We start from the raw sequence: 22,040 nt of genomic DNA, 5'->3' as shown, positions 1-22,040 counted from the left end.
GAGGAATGATCAGCTTTAGGACCAGGAAAACAAAGGAAGGTTACACTAGCCAGAAAGCTAGCATCCAAGAAAAAGCTAGGTGTTTTTTTTTTTTTTTTTTTTTTTTTTGAGATGGAGTTTTGCTCGTGTTACTCAGGCTGGAGTGAGTGCAATGGCGCGATCTCGGCTCACCGCAACCTCCGTCTCCTGCGTTCAGGCAATTCTCCTGCCTCAGCCTCCTGAGTAGCTAGGATTACAGGCTTGCACCACCATGCCCAGCTAATTTTTTTTTTTTGTACTTTTAGTAGAGACGGGGTTTCACCTTGTTGACCAGGATGGTCTCGATCTCTTGACCTTGTGATCCATCCACCTCGGAAAAAGCTAGTTTTGACTGAGAGAAACACCAGGTCTCCCATGAAGAGTGGGACAGTCAGATCAAAACAACACAGCAGGGTGTCCTCTTGGCAGCAGGTGAGCAGAACTCTAATGCTACAACTTAATTACAGGGTGAGATTCATTAAGATTCTTTACCTTTTTTTGTTGTTGTTGAGTTGGAGTCTCATTCTGTTACCCAGGCTGGAGTGCAGTGGTGCGATCTCAGTTCACTGTAACCTCCACCTCTGGGTTCAAATGATTCTCCTGCCTCATCCTCCCAAGTAGGTGGGACTACAGGCATACGCCACCATGCCCAGCTAATATTTGTATTTTTAAAAGAGACAGGGTTTCACCATGTTGGCCAGGATGGTCTCAATCTCTTGACCTTGTGATCCACCTGCTTCAGCCTCCCAAAGTGAGCTACCGTGCCCGGCACAGGATTCTTACAGGCATGAGCCACTGTGCCCGGCCCGATTCTTTCCTTTCTTATCAGACTCACAGTTAAGGTCCAGAATGAGAATGACAAGTGCTAAATACCTCACATTTTAAGTTCACCTGGGTCTCACCAGTTGAGGCCAGCCACCTTCCTGGAAGATTTCCTGAAGGACACCAGAACTAACCCAGCCATCACAGGCCCTGCAATACACCAGCTTCTCAACAAACATGGGGCTGAACAAGGAAAAGGAAACTCTGCCTTTTGAAGGATGTTACTTTCTGCAGAAACGTGCTCCTCGTTCTACAAGCTAGTGAAGGAGATGACTTCCAAGAGAATCTCTCCAAATGAGGTGGAGAGTCTGTGAGACGGACACTGCCATTTTCTGTCCTTCCTTCCCTTATTTGCCAGTGAACTTAACTATCACCCCCACACCATGCAGCCTACATAGCCAAAAAGAGAATTAGAAGATAGATCATCAAACTGAGCGGGGAGAGTTGAAGCAATGCAGTGAGCATTCTCACTCTCTGTCCTGATAAAAATACCAATTCCCTAAGTGCTTAGTGAAGACTGTTGAACATAGCTTGGATTTAACTGTCATTCATGAGTTCATCCAGGATGGTCACCTGATGGGACAGGGTGCTCTGGCAACAAGAGGCCACGGGGTAGACCCTTTCTTGGTCCATAAAGGGAAGGTAATGAGCAGCTCTCCTGATGAAAAGGATATTCTGAGGATGTGGCAGTTAGGGGCATGTGAGGACAGGTCTGAATATCAGACAGAAACTAAGAGGATTTATCAATGCTTCAGCAATTCCACTCCAAAGTAAGTGATAGAGCAACCATGGATGTCATAGGGAGTGTGTGTAAGTGAGGTGAGCACCGGGGATTGATCAGTGTTTCAGCAATGCCATCCCTCTCTCTCTTGGGAGACGACAGACTGGGACAGGATCTTCTACATGAGTGTGGTGGAAAGAATCTCTGAAAACCTTATTCATATATGCCACCCCGACCCCGGAAATTTACCCAAAGCACATCAATAGCCATTAGCATGAGAAGTAGTAATGACTAAAAGAAGAAGGGTTATAATGTGTCCAATCAAGTAAGAGAAGGATTCTGACCCTTATCTTGTCCAACCATCGTTTCTCAGCATCTGCAACATCTGAGAGACTACTGCCTGGAAGTGGGAGAGGAATCTCAGGTTGTCTAGAAGGCAGACCAATCCCACACTACCCTCCCCAGCCCCCATACCACACTGCAAGCTGGAGTTCTATCCTGTCTTGGCAAAGGAGCAAAGAAGAGCTTTGATCAAGAATGAGCTTTCAGGTTTTAAATGAAGTCTGTGTGCCAGAAGTTTATGTACCCAAATAAGACTACCCTAATGACTTTAAGTGACCAAAAGGTCAGGGCATCAGACCAAAATGCCACATCAAGGGAAGTATTACCCATTAGGAAAGGAGAGTGACGTAGCAAAGTTGGTAAACAGGTTTTGGAAAAACATAAGTCATTTCATGTTCATAGCCATTGAGCTGAGACACACCAATAGACATCAAAAATCACATTTCAAAACCAGTATAAAGTTAAATGTAAACGCTGAGAAAAGTGGCATTGAATGATGACTCACTTAGCTTGGATTTCTAGCAAATTTTATGGAGTAAAGTTTGTTTAAAAGAAATTTTCTTGTTTTGGAAGCCTGATGTATTAAAATAGCAAATAAACAATTGAAGAGGTTGAGCTGAGGAACTGGGGCTGTAGCTATATGCTTCATCATATTTTCCATTAAAAATCATAATGTGCAGTCAATTACCACCACAGAGAGAAACATTAGAGAAATGCTTAATGTTTCAGGCTTAACTGGAACCAAAATTCAATGATTTTCCGTAAATAATCATTTGACTCTCTACCATCAGCTCATAGCAATTTGTTGCCACTCTTACTTTCTTTTTGCAGATGCTGCTGAGTCTGAATATCCTTATTAAATACTGGGATTCTTAATTAGAAGAACCAGGGTCCATAACATCTTCAAGGAAGTATTTCTATCAGAGAGAAGCTTGTGAAGGATGGTTCAAATGGGTAAGGCAAGGTTTATCTTCTAGGAACCAGAAAATTAGCTGTTGAAACCCACAGGGAGGACCAACAAGCAATCCCTGTGTTGTGGTCAGTAAATACAGGTATTCAGTAAATACAGGCATTCTTCTTTCCTCATTTCAATACTTTCCAGATTCTGGAAAAATTTTCCCTTCCTCTTAAGAATCTTAGCAACTCCTCCAGGCGGTGCAAAAACTAGTTAGAGAGATGAAAAGGGAGAAGACAATGGCCCGATTCTAGGAGTCAATGTTCTAGATCCCCAAAGCAGAGGGGAGGCCAAAGTAAATAATAATTAGGGTGTAGAACCATATGTTTCAAGTTTGAAAGAGACAAATAGGTGTGTCTGAGGAGCTCCTGTTCTTAAAGCCAACTTTACTGTGGTAGCACACAGAACTTGTTTTGAGCATGTTGTACATGTGTATGAACACGTATTTACATGCATATACACACAGAGACACAGTCACACACATAGATGTGCTTCTAATACACAACGTAAGTGTGGCACTGTCATTGCAAACAGTAGGCACCTGGCCTCCTTTCTCTCTGCTCTAATACGAGATGGACTTTGTAATCAGGAAAACGATCAAAATCCTCAGTCCAAAGAACCAATAGAGAGAAGTGAAGCAAAATCATACTTCCCCTCTTGAGTTTTTGTGCTATTTGGTGATTGTCTTCTTAACTCCCCCTTTTCTCCCATGTCTGCTGTGATGCTAAACCATGTTGCAATGTGAACAGTTAATATGCATCTTTGCTTGTAGCTGTCTTTCCCACGTGTGTCTTGGTTTTAGTGACTGTGTATGAGCGATTGCTGTTACATCTAGACCGATTGATGAGTGAGGCAGCTTTACATGTCTGTGGAAACTGTAAAAACAAGGTGATCAGGCCTTTTGACTTTATATTCCTTGAAGATCTCATTTTTATACTCAGATATATTCTATTTGATAACAGACATTGGAGAAAACTTTGTGTACATTTTAATGAGACTGACATTGTTCCAGAGGTGGAAGACTGATTTGGACTTGCGGTTGTTAAAGGTACAGAGTTGTCTAAATAAAAAAATGAGAAATGAGCTTCAGAAGCTAATAACATGAATATGGCTCCTCTCAGAGATTGTTTTGACATATTTCGATTAAAATCTGAGTTCCTAAATTGATTTCAATTAACCAGAATAGCTCAGATGAGTGGTCACATTTTAACTCTAACGTAACTGAATCCCCAGAATGGCAGATTTTGCAATCTCAATTTCATCACTGATACTTAGTCCTTAAATAGAAAATTCTGTAAGTGCAGGGATGGCTCCTCATCTGTTCATTATATCTCTTGCACTTCGTATTGTGCTTTGTTATAGTAAGTGATTAATAAATATATGCCAAATAAAATAAATGTTGATTGCATAAATGTTATGTTTTACATATCTGTTTGAAGTATTCAATTCAGTAAGTTTACTTAAGTACTTTTCTTTTCACTGATTCTTAAAATATAACACAGTTGTGTCCTTTTTTTCACCTAGTATTGTTGTGGGGTTTTTTGTTTTTTGGTGTTTTGTTTTGTTTTGTTTTGTTTTGTTTTGTTTTGTTTTGTTTTGAGACAGAGTCTCACTGTGTTGCCAGGCTGGAGTGCAGTGGCAGGATCTCGGCTCACTGCAACCTCCACCTCCCAGGTTCAAGTTATACTCCTGCTTCACCCTCCTGAGTAGCCTGGGACTACATGCGTGCACCACTATGCCCAGCTAATTTTTGTATTTTTAGTAGAGATGGGGTTTCACTATGTTGGCCAAATGGTCTTGATCTCCTGACCTCATGATCTGCCCACCTTGGCCTCCCAAAGTGCTGGGATTACAGGCATGAGCCACTGCGCCCGGCCTGTTGTGTTTTAATAAAAGATGTTTTGGTTAGTATAAGGATATGGTGGAAAGAGCATTAGATATAAATCCAGGGGAGCTGAGCTCCTGTCCTACTCTGCTAACAACTAATTATACATTTGCTAAAAAAATTGCCTTTGGTTTTCATATTAGCAATGAACAATGGTAGAAAGTTAAGAAAAAACTGCCCTATTTTATTCTGGTCTATAGATAGAATATATTTACCTCGGCTCTCCTCTCTGCTATAGTTGTTAAAATGTCTACATAATTTAAAAAAAAAGAAGAGAAAGTGGTGTTTTTTGAATGAATGGATCTATAATTACAACCTTAGCTCTATTTCGGGTCAACTAGTAGAGACAGAAAAGTATGAAAGGGATGTACACGAGCTTTCATTCATTTAGCCCTCTGCCATTTACAAGCTGTGCAATCTCAAGCAAGTCATTTTTTTTTTTTTTTTTTTTTTTTTTTTTTTTTTTTTTTTAAATTCTGGACTTTGGCTTCTCTGTCTGCAAATTGGAAGATGTGACCAAGTGGTTTCTCAATGTTTTTCCAGCTGTACCCTCCCTGATTCTTGATTCTTCAAAGTTCCAGTGACTTGTCACTGATTTTCTTGTTTTCATCCCATTTATTCATTTATTCAGCAAATACGACTGAGAATCTATTAGGTGCAAGCACTGTGCTATGCTCAAGAACAGAACCAAAATGACATGGTTCCTGACCCATAAAGCTGTCTTTTCTTTACTTTCCCTTTTCTGAATTTTCCCTGAGAACTCTTGATATACATTAGGAGATGTACAGAGGAATATAAATAAGAAGCACGAAGGACTCAAGTTCACTTATAGGAGAAATATTCTGAATAAGTGAATACCATCCAGCAATGAAAGGAGAGTTGGAGGGGAAACAGAGTCAACATGGAGTTCAAGTTATGACAGGATTACGAATTGCAATTTTCTCTTTCTTAAAAATGTATACTTGTGTGTGTGTGGGTGGGGGTGGGGTGGCAAAGTATTACTCTGTCTCCCAGGCTGGAGAGCAATGGCAAGATCTTGCCTCCCTGTAACCTCTGCCTCCTGGGTTCAAGCGATTCTCCTGTCTCATCCTCCTGAGTAGCTGGGATTACAGGCACGCATCATCATGCCTGGCTAATTTTTGTATTTTTACATGTTGGCTAGGCTGGTCTCACCATATTGGCCAGGTTGGTCTCGAACTCCTGACCTCAAGTTATCCACTTGCTTTGGCCTCCCAAAGTGCTAGGATTACAGATGTGAGCCACCATGCCCAACCACTGTTTTCTTTTGTTATCTTTTCTGATATATCCATAATTTAAACAAAATTTCACTCTTCAATTTATTAAGAATTTATATTGGAAATTAGAGTCACATGAAGCAAAATTAATTTAAATCCCATTGTTAACAACAATAATTTGATACATCTGTTTCTCACTGATTTATGTTGCTACCCTAATTCCATAGAAAGTTGGAATTCCACAGAATATGTATTTTCCTCCATCAAGATCTACAGATTAGTCTTATAATGGAATCATTTCAACATTTTAATATATGTTAATATATTTGGGGATGATATCATCCTCATTTCTTTCAAAATATATATTGTAGATGAATTTTACAACTTTTAAAATAACAAAAATAATACTGTTGATATTTTGGTTGGGCTTGATTTACTAACTATGGAGAATTGATACCCTTGTGATATTTAACTTTCTTTTAGGAATATAGTACATTTGTTCATTTATTCAAGTCTTCTTTTACAACTTCCAGTTGTAACTTGTACTTTTCTTTATTTAGGTCATGCTTTGTTCTCTTTAGACTTATTTGTGAATATTCTCTTATTTTACTGCAAAGAAAAACAAAAATATGTTTCAGACAGCTTGACAGGAAATAAAGTTTTATAAATGTTTCCATTGGAGAAAATAAAAATATTTATCAAGGAATACATTGAATATTTTGAAAATAATGCCCAATTTATTTAGTCCTAAATCATCCATTTAATATTTTGACTTTTCTATTTATTGAAAATTTATTACTGTCTTAATTACATATATTCTGAGCAAGAAAATAATTACCCGACATTTTAAGATGTGTTAGTAAATAACAGTGTAGAAATGGGGACTATGTGAATGTTCTCTGCCTTTTCATACTGAAAGGATAGTTCTTTGATGCCTCAGCTAATTTTAATTAAACAACTCAATTAATGTGGGAGAATAAGTAACAAGGTGTTTCTAAATGCCTAGATAATAATAATAATAACTTCTAATCACAGGACACTTACTACATACTGGAATGAGCACTTCACCTACATTAGGTCTTTTAATTCTCACAATAGCTTAATGAGATAAATGTTAAGGCCTCTTTTTTACAGATGAGCACCTGCCTAAATCATCCATTTCAACTCGCTTCTTCCAACCGGCTTCACCTGTGCTTGGATCCACTGCAGATATTACCTCCCTTTAAATAGAGAAGGAATCAAATAACCAAAAAACTCTGAAGCATCTGCAAGGACACTAGAAAATCCTTCTAGAATTAAGTCTCTTCATAAAGAGGAACTGTCAGTTATTTTCTAGATAGGAATGATAAAAAACATCAATAGCCTTTGCAACCCAGATATACCTTATCTTTAAAAGAATTTTAAAAATTAACAGAAACAGCCCTTCCCACAGCCCACATCACAGAGGCACACAAGCGTACTCATGTTCACACACACTCAGACACCCACTCATACACTCCCACAGGCACACACTACATATCAACTTTACAAAGAGTCTGATGACTTCCAAAGTCAGAAGAATAAAATATTTTTACTTGTATCATTGTATGTAAAATTAAAATAATTTTTTACTTTCAGCTGTCTAAAACCAGCAGGCTAACTTGATTTATTAAGAATATTTCTTCAAAACAACATTTAAAAATGTTTTTAGTTGACACATCATTGCCAGTGTGTTACATAGCTAAGTGGTCTAAGACAGGGGTCCCCAACCTGGGGGCCACAGACCAGTACTGGTCCCAGGCCCATTAGGAAGCGAGAGGTGAGTGACAGGTGGGGGAGCAAAGCTTCGTCTGTGTTTACAGCTGCTCTGAGCTCTGCCTCCTATCAGATCAGCATTAGATTCTCCCAGAAGTGCAAACTCTATTGTGAACTTTGCATGCCAGGAATCCAGGTTGTGTGCTCCTCGGTTGTGTATGATGATCTGTCACTGTCTCCCATCACCCCCAGACGGGATCGTCTAGTTGCAGGAAAACAAGCTCAGGGTTTCCACTGATTCTACATTTTGTTGCGTATATAATAATAGAAATAAAGTGCACAGTAAATGCAATGCACTTGAATCATCCCAAAACCGTCTTCACCATCCTTTCTCCACCACTGTCTGTGGAAAAATTGTCTTCCACAAAACTGGTGCCTAGTGCCAAAAAGGGGAAAAACATTATTTTTAAACATTTTTTTTGCAGACCTCAGGCCGGGGATTCAGAAGAATCCAAACCCTTTTACAAAGAGTATGAGTGTAACTCACATAAATATTCCACTAATGCACAACAGAGAGTGCTTAGTTTAGGAAAAAATAATATGTCATCCACACGAGTGAATGCCTGCATTGGAGTATTACACTCTTAGAAAAAAGAGAAAGTATCCAGGCGCAGCGGCTCCCACTTGTAATCCCAGCACTTTGGAAGGCTGAGGCGGAAGGATCACTTGAGGTCAGGAGTTTCACCATGGCCAACATGGTGAAACACGGCCAACATGGCCAACATGGTGAAACCCCGTCTCCACTAAAAATACAAAAATTAGCTGGGCATGATGGCGGGTGCCAGTAATCCCAGCTATTCGAGAGGTTGAGGCAGGGGAATCACCTGAACCCAGGAGGCAGAGGTTGTAGTGAGCCGAGATTGGGCCACTGCACTCCAGCCTGGGCGACAAGAGCAAGATTCCAAAAAAAAAAAAAAAAAAAAAAAAAAAAAGAGAGAGAGAGAAAGTACATTTGTGCATTTACTTGCTAGTGTAACACAGAGATACTAGGTTTGATTGTGACTACCCCTCAGCCTTCCCCACTCAACTTATATTTCAGAAAAGCAGTTTCAAGTGCCTGTGCTTTGATCACAGAACTTATTGCATGCTATTGTAGTTTTCCATTCATTATGGGCAACATTGAAGACACACAGGTGTGTGTTTCTATCTGAAGCCCCAGTGGCCAGCAGAGGTCCTGGTTCATAATAGATGTAAACAAATGTCTTATCATTTATGTATAGCTAGGTAAATGGATATAAATAGATAATATAGCTATTCAGCTATATTATTTGATTTACTAAATTTGATTTACTAAATTTTAATATGTTCAGTAAGATTTTTCCAAAATATAGTAGTGCCTCAGAAATTACTAAAGTGTTAGAACTGCTGAGATCTTAAGAGAACAGAAGGACACTAAGTTGATCCACTGTTTTCATCTGAAAAAAAGTTGGCCAATCAATTTATCACTTGCAATGGGAAGAAGTACTCAGAGGTTTTCCCTACATGAAACATGGAGGGGTCTCCTTCCGATGGAAGGGAGAAATCACTCCAAGGAGTGCTTTTGTTCTTTGGTAACAGTAAAGCAAACAACTGAAACAACCCAAAATTTATAAGCACCTGTTTCAGAAAAAATGTGTTTGACATACTAAATGAGTTGTTAAATAGGTACATATATGCATGACATATACATATATTTTTAAGATATAGACACATATATATGCATATATATAAATACATACACACCAGCTTCCTCTTCAAGAGGAGTACTATTTTGAATCAGTAAATTGCTTTGCTAGCTGGAATTGCTAGGCCAAGAATACCAACTTCAAATCAGATTGCATTTTTACTTCATGCTATATTTTCTTTCCCCCTAAAACTCAATATCTGAAAGCAGAAAAAAATATAAGCCTCTCTCTTTTAATATGTCACACTTTTGTGAAAGAAAGATATATAGTTTATGAACCAGTACGTAAGCACATCACAATAAAGTTCTTAAGCAATGGCTAGGATAAAATAATAAATGCAAACTCATAAATGCAATCAGTTGGTACAAATCAATCAGCACTACCATAACCTTCTGTCTGCAGGTCTGATATTGGAGCTAGAAGTATTTTTTTGTTACTGGTAGGGAAGCTGAACACACTAACTCGTTTTTCTTCCTGCTGTCTTACACAATTTATTCACCTAGTAATTTATAAAAGTTTTCCTAAAATGCCCAAGTAGCATCATTTTCTAAAAATAAAGGTTGATGATTACAACTGAGACTAACATGTGTCCCCTCTAGAGTCTTTCTTCCCCCTTTCTAACAGAACTCCATGCGGGAAATCCCTTGCAGATGGGGAAGGGCCATAGCCATTGTTTTTGAGACAGAAGCAAAAGTTGTCGGGTGTAGCTTCCGGGAAACATGAGAAAGGCCGACTCAGAGAGTGTGTACCGGCTTCCCTCTGCTCCTCCCCTTCTTCCAGCCCAAGGCACAAGTCACATCCAGAACAGCCACAGCTCCCTCAACACTGACTGTAAGGAAAAAACAAGGAGAAACAATCTAAGCCAATCGAAACGAATGCTAACTACAGTTTATGCCCACACTTTGTCTTTTTATGAGGAAAATGAGCACAAAAGTACCTTACCTCTATTTGCCTGGATGGCTGTTGCTCACAGCGAATGCAACTCCTAAATAACATGTGTCTTCAGATAAAAATACTGTATCTTCAGATATCTGTAAGAAGACTGAGTTCTGCAAACCAACAGTAAATAAGCCAGCATATTTTTGGTCTTATTATAGTCAAATTTTTAGTAGAAACACTTTTATTATAAAGTCATTAGACTCTTTAGGAAAGTGAGCCCTCAATGTTAATCTATTTGTCCTTTGCTCCTGGAGTGACCTATTGCTGAAAAGTGGGTAGTTCTGAGGTGGCAACACTTCCAGCAGCACAAGCTATCTGTGGAGACAGTGAATGTATGAGCCCCTGCGGTCCATAGCATCCATGTAGAGCACTGGGACATACTCACACATCTTTTCACCTCTCCCTTGTCCATTCCCACAGTTGTGTAATGCAGTCTCTGCCCTCACCACATCGCCTTGTAATAATTGTTTCTCATTATTTTGGCCTCACTGCTCTGTGAGTTCACTGAGAGCAGGAACGTTGCTTTATTGATTTGTAGATTCTGAATGCCCATCGTAGCACATAGCCCACAGATGGTGCCCACCAAATGCACATTGGATGAATGAATGTGTGAATTAAGATTATCACCGGGACACATTGGCCCTCTCCCTGTGGGACTGAGATGCAGCATCAAGAAAGGACAGATATCACCACTTTGCTTTAGGGAATTTTCTGACAGTGATTAGTTTCCAGGTATGGCAGTAAAAGGCTGCTGGGCTCTGTTGTACTAGCCTGAGGTCGTGGGTCTGATCCCTGTTCGCTGCAAAGCCACTGAGCTGGAAAGAGTACTGCTGTAAGCTGAAGCAGGATGTAATTTGTCATGTCCTTTCCGAACCTTTTCTAAGGAAGTGCCATTGACTAGAGAGGCTCTTGTTCAGAAGGCAGTGTGAAGTGGTGGAAAGATCATAGGGTGGGCAGCCACAGAGACAGCAGCTTACCTCTAAGATACATTATTTAACACTTAAACTTTCCACGTCTCTGTTTTCCTCTCTCCAAAATAGGGATTATGTCTTCCCCATAGGGCTGACGTAATGACTAAAGGAAGTGACATGTATAAAAGCCCATGCCTGCCCCATAGCAGCCCCTCAATAAGGATAATTGCAATGCTGTATCATGCAATGTGTCGTACGGATGTTACGTGAAACATATTGTCAGCATTTTTCAGGGACACTTCCAGGTTGCATGATGAGGAAAGATTGCACTTTAGGCTAAAATACCTCTGGAACATGACTTCCTTTGTAATATAAATTGATCAAGGAACCTCCTGTTCTCTGAGGCTATTCCAACTGCTCAAACCAGTGCTTGCTTCTCCCAGAGGGTGGGGCCAGGAGCAGGTTGACCCAGCATCCAACCTTAAAGCAATTTCCCTCTTCTAGGACTTTTCACACCAAAGGGAACAGGAAAGAAACTAGACACTATTGTTTTTACAAACCTTTTCCTTGCCGATGCTTCTTTCTCTCCCCTTGTATACTATTTTAAGAGACTGTGAATCAAATTATTTCAGCAAGAATAGGCTTTCATCCTGACATTCAAAGAGATTGATGTTCATATTAATTATGGACCAACTCTGACTCTCTCTACCAGCAGCTTTTTAATTTTAATTTTATTTCTTGCTGCAAACATCTTTATTCACTTTAATGTCAACTTCTCATCAAGTTTCTAGTTGTAGAATGTTTCTGGATATAGCAAATTTTGGAAGCTTTAATAACCACGATTTAAGTTTTTGATGACTTTTTCAATTCAAATTTAATGACAATGCCCTTTCACATTCTGCTGTTGTATAACTTGCTACTTAAATCCCCAAGGTTTAGACAAGTATGTGTGTAAACATGTAGCGATTTATCCATTTATCTGTTGAGAAAATGCCTTCATAAGTCCCTTTATATAAAATGAAAATCCAGGGTCTCTGCAGCCTCCCTCTCTTTGCTCCCTTTCTGCTTCCCCCCCACCCCCATGCTCCAGGTGGCAGCACTTGTGGGTCTGAAACTTGCTGCCTTCTCCTGGGTGCCTGTGACCCTTCACAGGTGTTCTACCTGCCTGTCATAACCTCGATGCGTTGTTCCTCCTGCTTTTTTCACTTTTCGTCCTCGAACCATACTTGACTCTTCCTCTCCATCTCCACTCAAGTCATTATACAGAGTTAATCCCATGTCTGCTCTGATGACCATTCCAAACCTCGACCTCATGGGTCCCAGTTGCGGTTTCTGTCCACCCAACTTCAGTGACATACTCTCAGGCTTTGCCGTACCCAGGAACCATTCAGCTTTAAGATCTTATATTTAAATCTTCTATTCTCTACCTAGAATCTTCTCTTTTTCTGGTGCCTATCCGTGACTCACTGAGTAACTGAATTCTGTGCCCTTATCGATATCCTCAGTCTGAAGACTCCTAGTACCTTATCTCTCAGCCTCCTCATTTTGTGTTCAGCTTATGGACAGGGTCTTTCTCGTCAATCACCCTTGCCAACAGCCTCAGATTTTCTTCTTATTTTCTGCCATGTTGACTTGAAAAATCACAATTATGGGCCGGGCATGGTGGCTCATGCTTACAATCCCAGCACTTTAGGAGGCCAAAGCAGGTGGATCACATGAGGTCAGGAGTTTGAGACCAGCCTGGCCAATGTGGTGACACCCTGTCTCTACTACATATACAAGAAAATTAGCCAGGCGTGGTGGTGGGCGCCTGTAATCCCAGCTACTCCAGAGGCTGAGGCAGAAGAATGGCTTGAATCCAGGAGGCGGAGGTTGCGGTGAGCCGAGGTCATGCCAGTGCACTCCAGCCTGGTCAACAAGAGTGAAACTTCATCAAAAAAAAAAAAAAAAAAAAAAAAAAAAAAAAAAAAGAGAGAGAGAGAGAAAGAGAAAAAAAAAGAAAAATCACTATTATGAAGCAGTCCAGTGGTCCAACTTCTTTGTATTAGAACATTGCTGAGCCAAAGGATGCCTCTATGGAGTTTTATGCTACATACACTCCAGGTAACCAACATGAACTAGGAACTCAGCAAACTTATATGCTGCTAGTTAGCCTCCTCCCCATTTTTAAAACAGTCTATTTAAAAATTGCCCCGACCACTGTTTACAATAGCAAAGACCTGGAACCAACCCAAATGCCCAACGATGATAGACTGGATAGGGAAAATGTGGTACATATACACCATGGAATATTATGCAGCCATCAAAAACGATGAGTTCACGTCCTTTATAGGGACATGGATGAACCTGGAAACCATCATTCTCAGCAAACTGACACAAGAGCAGAAAATCAAACACCGTATATTCTCGCTCATAGGCGGGTGTTGAACAATGAGGACACATGGACACAGGGAGGGGAGCACTACACACTGGGGTCTGTTGGGGGGAAATGGGGGAGGGGCGGGGGGGTGGGGAGGTGGGAAGAGATAGCATGGGGAGAAATGACAGATACAGGTGAGGGGACGGAAGGCAGCAAAGCACACTGCCATGTGTGTACCTATGCAACAATCTTGCATGTTCATCACATGTACCCCAAAACCTAAAATGCAATAAAAAAAAAAGAAAAAAAAAATAAATAAATAAAAATAAAAATAAAAATTGCCCCGACTTTTAATACATTATTTCTCTTTCAAGATTATTAGCAGGTGACCTCATTTCTTATTGGACACACCCACACCCCGCCAACACACAAATATGAAAAAAAGGGGGCTACTAAGCAGGAACGCTTTCAACTGTTGGCCATCATCCATACAAGCATGCTTTCTGAATACAATTAAAAGATGTCCCTCCTTCAGGGTTAACCTGTGACAGGGGTTTCAGCCATCTCTTGCCTTTCTCTCTTTCCACCACCCTTCTTCCCCTACCCACTCTCCCCACCAACCCCACACACATATACACATTCCTTACAAATCTCTATGTGGATTATTCTCGTCTTTTGCTGTAACTCTTCTCTCCTTGTCTTCTGGCTTTCTTGCAATATATTTAACCATACATAAACCTCTTCCATCTTAAAAAAAAAATCTCTACTCTTGACCCCTTGTTTCCCTTAGTTACATACAGCCTTTTTCTTTCTCTTCAAAGTTATTAGACATTTCCAAAACAGTATGACTTATTCTCCTCCTATTTACTATTTAAACTACTGAAATTCGTCTTCTGCCCCATCACAGTGCTGAAGATCTTTTCATTATTCCACCAAAGACCTCATTCTTATCCAAATCCATGGACAACTTCACCATTTTTCTGCAACAAAGGATAAGACAGAAAGCAGACATTCTTGTCTTGTTCCTGAATGTGAGATGGAAGTATTTAGAGTTTCACTACTAATTATCAATTTATCTGTAAGCTGTTTTTATTTCACTTAATCAAGGTGATGATGTTGCATTCTATTCCTATTTTGCGGAGAGTTTGCATTTTTTATCATGTGTACCTGGTGAAAATTGCTAAATGATATTTCTACATTATTAAAATAGATATTCTTATTCTATAAATAAACAAATTTAATAATATATTCTACAAATATGATGATTTGCATTTATCATTCTTTTAAAGTAAATCAACTCTTCATCCCTGGGATAAACCCCATTAATCATAAAGTATTATCATTTTGTACCTGCTGGATTCTATTCAGACAAATTGGTTTAAGGACCTTTGAATATATGTTCTTAAAGTGTATAGGATTGCAATTTTATTTTACTGTTTTTGCTACAATACTCTATCCATTTCAGAATTATGTTGTCTTCAGAAAATGAATTAATAACCATTCCCTCTTCTGGTTTCTATACAGTTGATATTATTTCTTCCTTAAATATTTGATAGAGTTTAACCATGGAGAAACTTTTATTACAAATTCGAACTTTCTAATAAATGTAATCTTATTCATATCTTCCGTTTCTTCTTTCAAGTTATTTGTTAGCTTATCTATTTTATATAAGGTATCAAATTGATTTATGATTTATTTACTATTGGGCATAAGATTATGCATAATAATCCATTCTTTTTTAAGGTCTGCAGCGGCTACAATGATGCACCCTTTCTTGCTTGCTAGTGATAAGTTGTAATTTTCACTTTTATTAATTCTAATCACTTTATCAACTCTATTAATTTTTATATTAATATTTTATCAATCTTTTCATAGAAACAAACTTTACCTTTGTATGTTTATATTTGTGTGTGTGTGTATATATATATATATATATATATATATATATATATGCTGTTTTTTATGTTTTCAATTGTATTGATTACTGCTCCTTTTAATTCTGTCCTTCTTTCTTTAGGTTTAAATTGCCCTTTCTCTAGCTTCTTAAGATGGGAAATTAAATAATTATTTATATATATTTTTTGTAATATAAGCATTTCATTAATAAATTTTCCATTATACCCTGCATTACACAAATTTTGATATTTTTATTTTCGTGTCAGTCCAAAATATTGTCTATTTTCACTGTAGTTTCTCTAATTCTCTAATTCATGGGCTATTTAAAAGTGTTATTTAATTTCTAAATATTTGGAGTTTTTAATGTATCTTATTTTTGTACATCTCATTTATTTATATATTCAGATAATACACTTAGTAAGATTTTAATTTTTGAAATGTATAATACTTTATGGTCTAGAATATAGACTATTTTGTTGTGCTCATGAAAGTGTATTCTATAGTTTTTTTGTACATTGTGCTATTAAACATGTCATTACGTCAAGTCCTATGACAATGCTGTTTAAATATTCTATTTTCATTTAGTTTATTTGTCTACTTGTTTTGTTAATGACTCAGATTCATTAAGTTTTCCACTTCTGATTGTATATGTGTCTACTTTATATTTTATTTCTGTCAATTTGATTTCTTGTATTCTTAGCTCTATTACTATATTCACATGTAATTATATTTTTTCTTTCTTTTTTCACTATAAAATATTATTATTTATGCCCAGAAAGGTTCTTTGATTTGAAATCTGCTTTGTCAGATATTAATATAGCCACACCAGGCTTCATATGCTTACTTTTCATTTGGGACTCTTTCTCTTTCTTTTTAGTTTCAATATTTCTTGAAATTTCAGAAAAACTATACTATAAAAATAAGAACCCCATCCTCCAAGACCAAAGGTGCCATCAGACTAATGATGAACCACAATCTACCAATCCTTATTCCAACATCATGTCATCTCAGTTTTTTAGTGTTTTTTTTTTAATTTTTATTTTTAAGAGTGATTCAGAGTTTACAGAAAAATTGATCAGAAAGTTTCATATACCTCCTGTCTCCCTCCACTCTTGCACAGCTTCCCGTCTTGCATTAGTGTGGTATGCTTGACATAATTAATGAAACAATACTGATACATTATCATCAACTGAAGTTAATAGTTTACATTAGAGTTCATTCTCTATTGCACTTCTGGGTTTTGACAAATGCCCAATATCTTGTATCCATCATTACAATACCATGCAAAATAGTTTCACAGCCCTAAAAATGCTCCCTGCTCCACATGTTCTTCATTCCTCCTTCCCTCCTCCCGAATCCCTGGCAACTACTGACCAACAACTCCTGACCTTTTTATTGTCTCCATAGTTTTGATTTCTCTAAAATGTCTTACAGTTGAAATCATATATTATGCTGCCTTTTCAGACTGTTTTTTTTTTTCCATTTAGTAATATGCTTTTATCATCCATGTCTTTTCATGTCTTTGTTCTACAGACATGACAACTGCTTCTCAGCTATTTCTTCCTTTTTAGCAGAAATGGGAAGGCTTTGGGGTGATAGTGGGGGTGGGCAGGGTGGTCATCTGACCTAGGTTACTTCCCTTCCCCTGGGTTTGAAACCACACCCAGAAAGACTTTGTCATAGGCTATCACCTCTTTTTCTGAGTGCTCACTCATCTTCCCCCAAAATCGCTTACTCTCCCCTAAGCTGCCTACATCCGCCCTCCTCTCTCCACTATTAAGAGGGAATCTAAGTTTCTAGCTTTCACTGGGTTTTGGGATATTCTTTTCTCTCATGTGATGCCACCATGCACGTTGCAAATTTGTACACCTTTTCTCCTGTTAATCTGCCTATGGTCAGTTTAGTTCATGGACTCAACTATCAAACCCTCAGATGGTAGAGGAAAATCTTTCCTCTCCTATAATATGCACCTATTGTTAGCTATCAGGATACCAGTTTGTTCTGTGCTTTAATTTCTCTGATGGATCTAAGAAGAGTTGATTTTCAGTTTCTTCATATTTTTTTCTTGTGACGATAGGAGTGATGGCTTCTGAGTTCTTTATGTGTTAGACTAAAATAGAAAATATGAGTTTGTTTTCATCAAATGCTTCGAGGCATGGGTAGTAATTTCTAAATCATATACCAGATATTTTGGCACATTCCAGAGAGTATGAATTAGGCTATTAATTTTTCTGATGCTGTTAGACTTTGAATGTAAAATTCTACATGGCTTAAAAAATGATTGATTGTTAGGTAAGATAATCTTAGAAAATTTACTACCTTATGCAACGTCTTAAAAAGCAAAACAAAACATGGTTGTAAGGAAGGAAAAGAAAATCTTGAGACCTCAAACTCACTATGCCAAAGAAAAAGTTAAGCCAACTTGGAAACTGAGTCATGCAAAAAACAAAACAAAACAAAACAAACAAACAAAAAAATCTCTGGTCTTTCTTTTTGCTCCTAAACAAATAACCACAAGGCAGAAGGCCATGTATCTCCCCAGGTAGCCTCCTTTACTCTGACAACGTAAATTAATAGCTTATCTTCTTGGGTATGGACAACAGGAGAATGGAAATCATCCCTCCTTTCTCTGCAGTATGATTACTTTATCTTATGTAAGGTGCAGATCCACAGAGCCTGAGATACACATAGTTGGCACTTCCTCCACCCACTCCTTTTCACATGCAATCTGTGGATTCAGTGAGCACTAATCAAAACCTCAAAAGAACATCACTGTTCGTCTCCTTTGCCCTACCCTCCATCTTCTTTTTCCCTCCTTCCTCTCCTGCCTGCTTTTTCCCCCTTTAAGGTTGAAACCCTCAAAACTTCCTTGGGAAAAGGTGTGGGCCACAGATCCTCCAGTGGCTTGTGTCTCTTTTTCCCAGACACATTCTCAACATTGGCAAAATAAACCTCTAAACTGATTGAGACCAGTCTCAAACCCTTTTTATTTTTTATTTATTTATTTTTTTGGTTTACAGTTGTATCTCTCATCCCCCAAATGATGTCTGGTTGTAGTGGGAGATAGCAAACAGGGAGTGTCTGTCCCAGCTCCACTGGATATCCAGTGCATTCTTGATGGGTTCCCCTGGGATGTCTCATGCTACTCGGTCTTTGAATGATAGCCTCTGTTTTTGCTGATACAACTCATAAAATTTGCTCTTGAGTATGTGTCACAACACGCTGCTATTGACTTGGCCTGCTTCTGTTGTCTATACTCTTTCTTTCTTTTTTTGAGACAGAGTATCACTCTTTTGCCCAGGTTGGAGTCCAACGCTGAGATCTTAGCTCACTGCAACCTCTGCCTTTTGGGTTCAAGTGATTCTCCTGCCTCAGGCTCCCAAGTAGCTAGGACTACAGGAGCAGGCCACCATGCCTGGCTAATTTTTGTATTTTTGTACAGTTGGGGGTTTGCCATGTTGGCCAGGCTGGTCTCGAACTCTTGACCTCGGGTAATATGCCTGTATTGGCCTTCCAAAGTATGGGAATTATAGGCGTGAGCGATGACCCTCAGCTAGTTGTCTATACTCTTTACCCTCCCATTCTCATTGTCATTCATCTTTGCATCTTTTGCCTCTTTCAACGTTCCTGGGTCTTCAACTGTGTTGTGCAAGAATGTGGATTCTTGAGTCCACATTGAGCCAATAGGATCCGTTTTAAAGCTACCACGTTTATCACATTCACTAATGAGTTTTATCTACTCTCAGCAAAACAAGGATCTTGTGTATGAAAAATCTCACAACTAACTGTTTCTCTTGAAATAAGCTTAAGAGCCTATCTTCAAAGTAAAAAAATACATAAATATATATATGTACATAAAATATGTGTGTGTTTATCTATATCTATATCTATCTATATCTGTATCTATATCTATATCACCCTTTTATTCTTAGCTGAGTTTATCCCTTCCACTTACTCAACAGAAATCTCAGGCTCAATAAACAGAGATCAAAGGACAATTTAAATAATCATAAGTAACAATATGTAGAATAATATATTTAAATATTGTCTCAGTATACTATACATAAAAATCATAATTTAAGTGCAGAAGAAACAGAATTGTGTTATGGCATGGATTTTACAAATTGATGTGGTGAAGAAAAAAGAGAATTTACTTGATCTTGAAGCCTAAAATAGTCTTCTCCAAGGGGAAGGAATTTAGAAATAGCCTTACATTTTCTTCTCTAGGAATCAATCACATTACTGAATGTATGATATGTAATGCTGAAAAACATTACAGTATTTCAAATTACTTTTCTTTGTTTTTAATTTTATTACCCTCCTATAGATAATGCTTGAATGTCTTAACAATGCTAATAAGGAGAATTTAAATATTATAAACTCAAGAATGTGAAAATAATATTAGAGCTAATAACAGTCAGTGAATCCAGGAGAAAGAACAGGGCATTCCTTACCTCATTTTCTGCAGTGGTGAAGGATTAGATGCCAGCTAATTGTGAATGAGAGAATGGATAAAGAAATGTAGGTTTACCTTTTTTTTTTTTTTTTTTTTTTTTTGAGACAGAGTTTCACTCTTGTTGCCCAGGCTGGAGTGCAATGGTGAGATCTCAGCTCACTGCAAACTCTGCCTCCTGAGTTCGAGCCATTCTCCTGCTTCAGCCTCTCAAGTAGCCGGGATTACAGGCATGTGCCACCACACATGTAGCAGGGGTTTCTCCATGTTGGTGAGGCTGGTCTCAAACTCCCAGCCTCAGGTGATTTGCCTGTCTTGGCCTCCCAAAGTGCTGGGATTACAGGCGTGAGCCACTGTGCCTGGTGGTTTATGTGCTTTTTTTAAAAACTGTGAAATCATAACTAGAAGATTTAAATTAATAGCATAAAATCAAACATTTGATAGAGGAGGACAAGATTAAATAAACTAACATTTTTATAATTTAAATAGGAAGCCAATATTTAAACAATGCTTATTAGCTTAAGAAATTAAGCTGTGAGTATATACTTCTGAATTGTGAAGAAAGCTATCAAAATTATTAAAAGATACAAAGAGTTGTAAGGGAAATTGAATGGGGAGTGGACTATAAGTGCAAGAAAAAGGGATAAAATGTTTTAAATTTTCTTTTATTATTTCATATGGATTTTTTTTATTATGTAATATGGTCCTTTTTGTACATTTAAATATTTTAAATATCCAATTTCCCAAATTCTTCTATATTATTCCCCACCACAGTTTTGCTATTTTTTTTCATTTGTTCATTATAATATTTTATAAATTTTCTTAAAAATAATTTGAACATCTGCAAGTTTATCTCTGCAAAAACATAATCCCTACCAGATGTTTCTGGCTGGCTCTGAGCCCAGAGATATTAATGGAATTATAATGGAGAAGGTCTTGGGTAAATATGTTTGTCAGGCTAACTGTGAATTTGGTCTTAAATTGTACTAAAGCTGGTGATAGGGTGGCATTAAGTAAAACTGCTGTGGGGCCTCAGCAATTTATTGGAACATCTGGCTGATTCTATTGTCTTCTGTTCTCTGCTTCAAAAGCCAATTTTTTTTGTCCTTGTATCATCTTATATAACCCAAGATTAAGATTTCTTTTGCAGAGAATTTTAAAACTCTTTATCTCCATATATATTTGAATGTCAACGATCCCTTGGACTCCTGTGATCCCAATGTTTTCTTTGTTCCTATCTACTTATATCTCCATTGCTAATCTTTTTCCCATCTTGGTAGGATCAAAGAAAAGTAGAAATTAATTGCTGAAACTATATTTCAATAGCCATCAAAGAAGATCAATGAGAATCAGTTTCAGCATTATTTTAAAACCAGATTTAATTCTAAAGTCTTAGTTTGCTCTGTAAGGTTTTGTATGGTCTGTTCTTTATATGGGAGTTTATTATATTAAGATAAGACACCGTCATCTAGGTGGCAGTTCTAGGTTCCTCACAAGCTCCTAACTACCTGAGAGGTGGCTGACTGAGTTGCCATGAGATCAGGCCACAAGCCATAGGCTTTCACAGAAGAAACTCATGTAATTTTTACTATGCAAAATAGGGGAATAGCAGAATCTGACAGTGGCTCTTTTTACTTATTTCTTTATTCCTTCCCAGAAGACTGTAAACTCTTTAAAAGCAGAAATAAATTCTGAGTCTTTTTGTAGTTTTTTTTCTTTTTTTTTTGGGAAGAGGTCTAGCTCCATTGCTCAGGCTGGAGTACAGTGGCACGAACTCAGCTCACTGTAACCTCCGCCTCCCAGGTTCAAGTGATTCTTCTGCCTCAGCCTCCTGAATAGCTGGGATTACAGGCACCTGCCACCATGCCCAGCTAATTTTTGTATTTTTAGTAGAGATGGGGTTTCACTGTGTTGGCCAGGCTGATTTAGAACTACTGACCTCGTGATCCACCTGCCTCAGCCTCCTAACGTGCTAGAATTACAAGCATGGGCCACTGAGCCTGGCCAAACATACATGTTTTTACTGTCATAAAAAAAAATCCTGGA

At 38.2% G+C, this 22,040-nt stretch overlaps 1 long non-coding RNA gene across 1 annotated transcript in view; it reads left to right on the top strand.

The window, feature by feature from the left end:
- The first annotated feature begins 288 nt into the window (after positions 1-288).
- Positions 289-22,040, top strand: part of LOC141583671 (uncharacterized) — a 44,261-nt gene continuing 22,509 nt past the window's right edge. Inside the window, exons 1-2 of the long non-coding RNA XR_012516429.1 lie at positions 289-450; positions 2,735-2,857. This is a non-coding gene — a long non-coding RNA (uncharacterized LOC141583671). The remainder of the gene's footprint in view (positions 451-2,734; positions 2,858-22,040) is intronic.

The sequence above is a fragment of the Saimiri boliviensis genome, chromosome 1 (genome assembly GCF_048565385.1).
Source record: "Saimiri boliviensis isolate mSaiBol1 chromosome 1, mSaiBol1.pri, whole genome shotgun sequence".
Taxonomy (NCBI): Eukaryota; Metazoa; Chordata; class Mammalia; order Primates; family Cebidae; genus Saimiri; species Saimiri boliviensis.
This window is presented reverse-complemented; position numbering and strand designations above follow the sequence as displayed.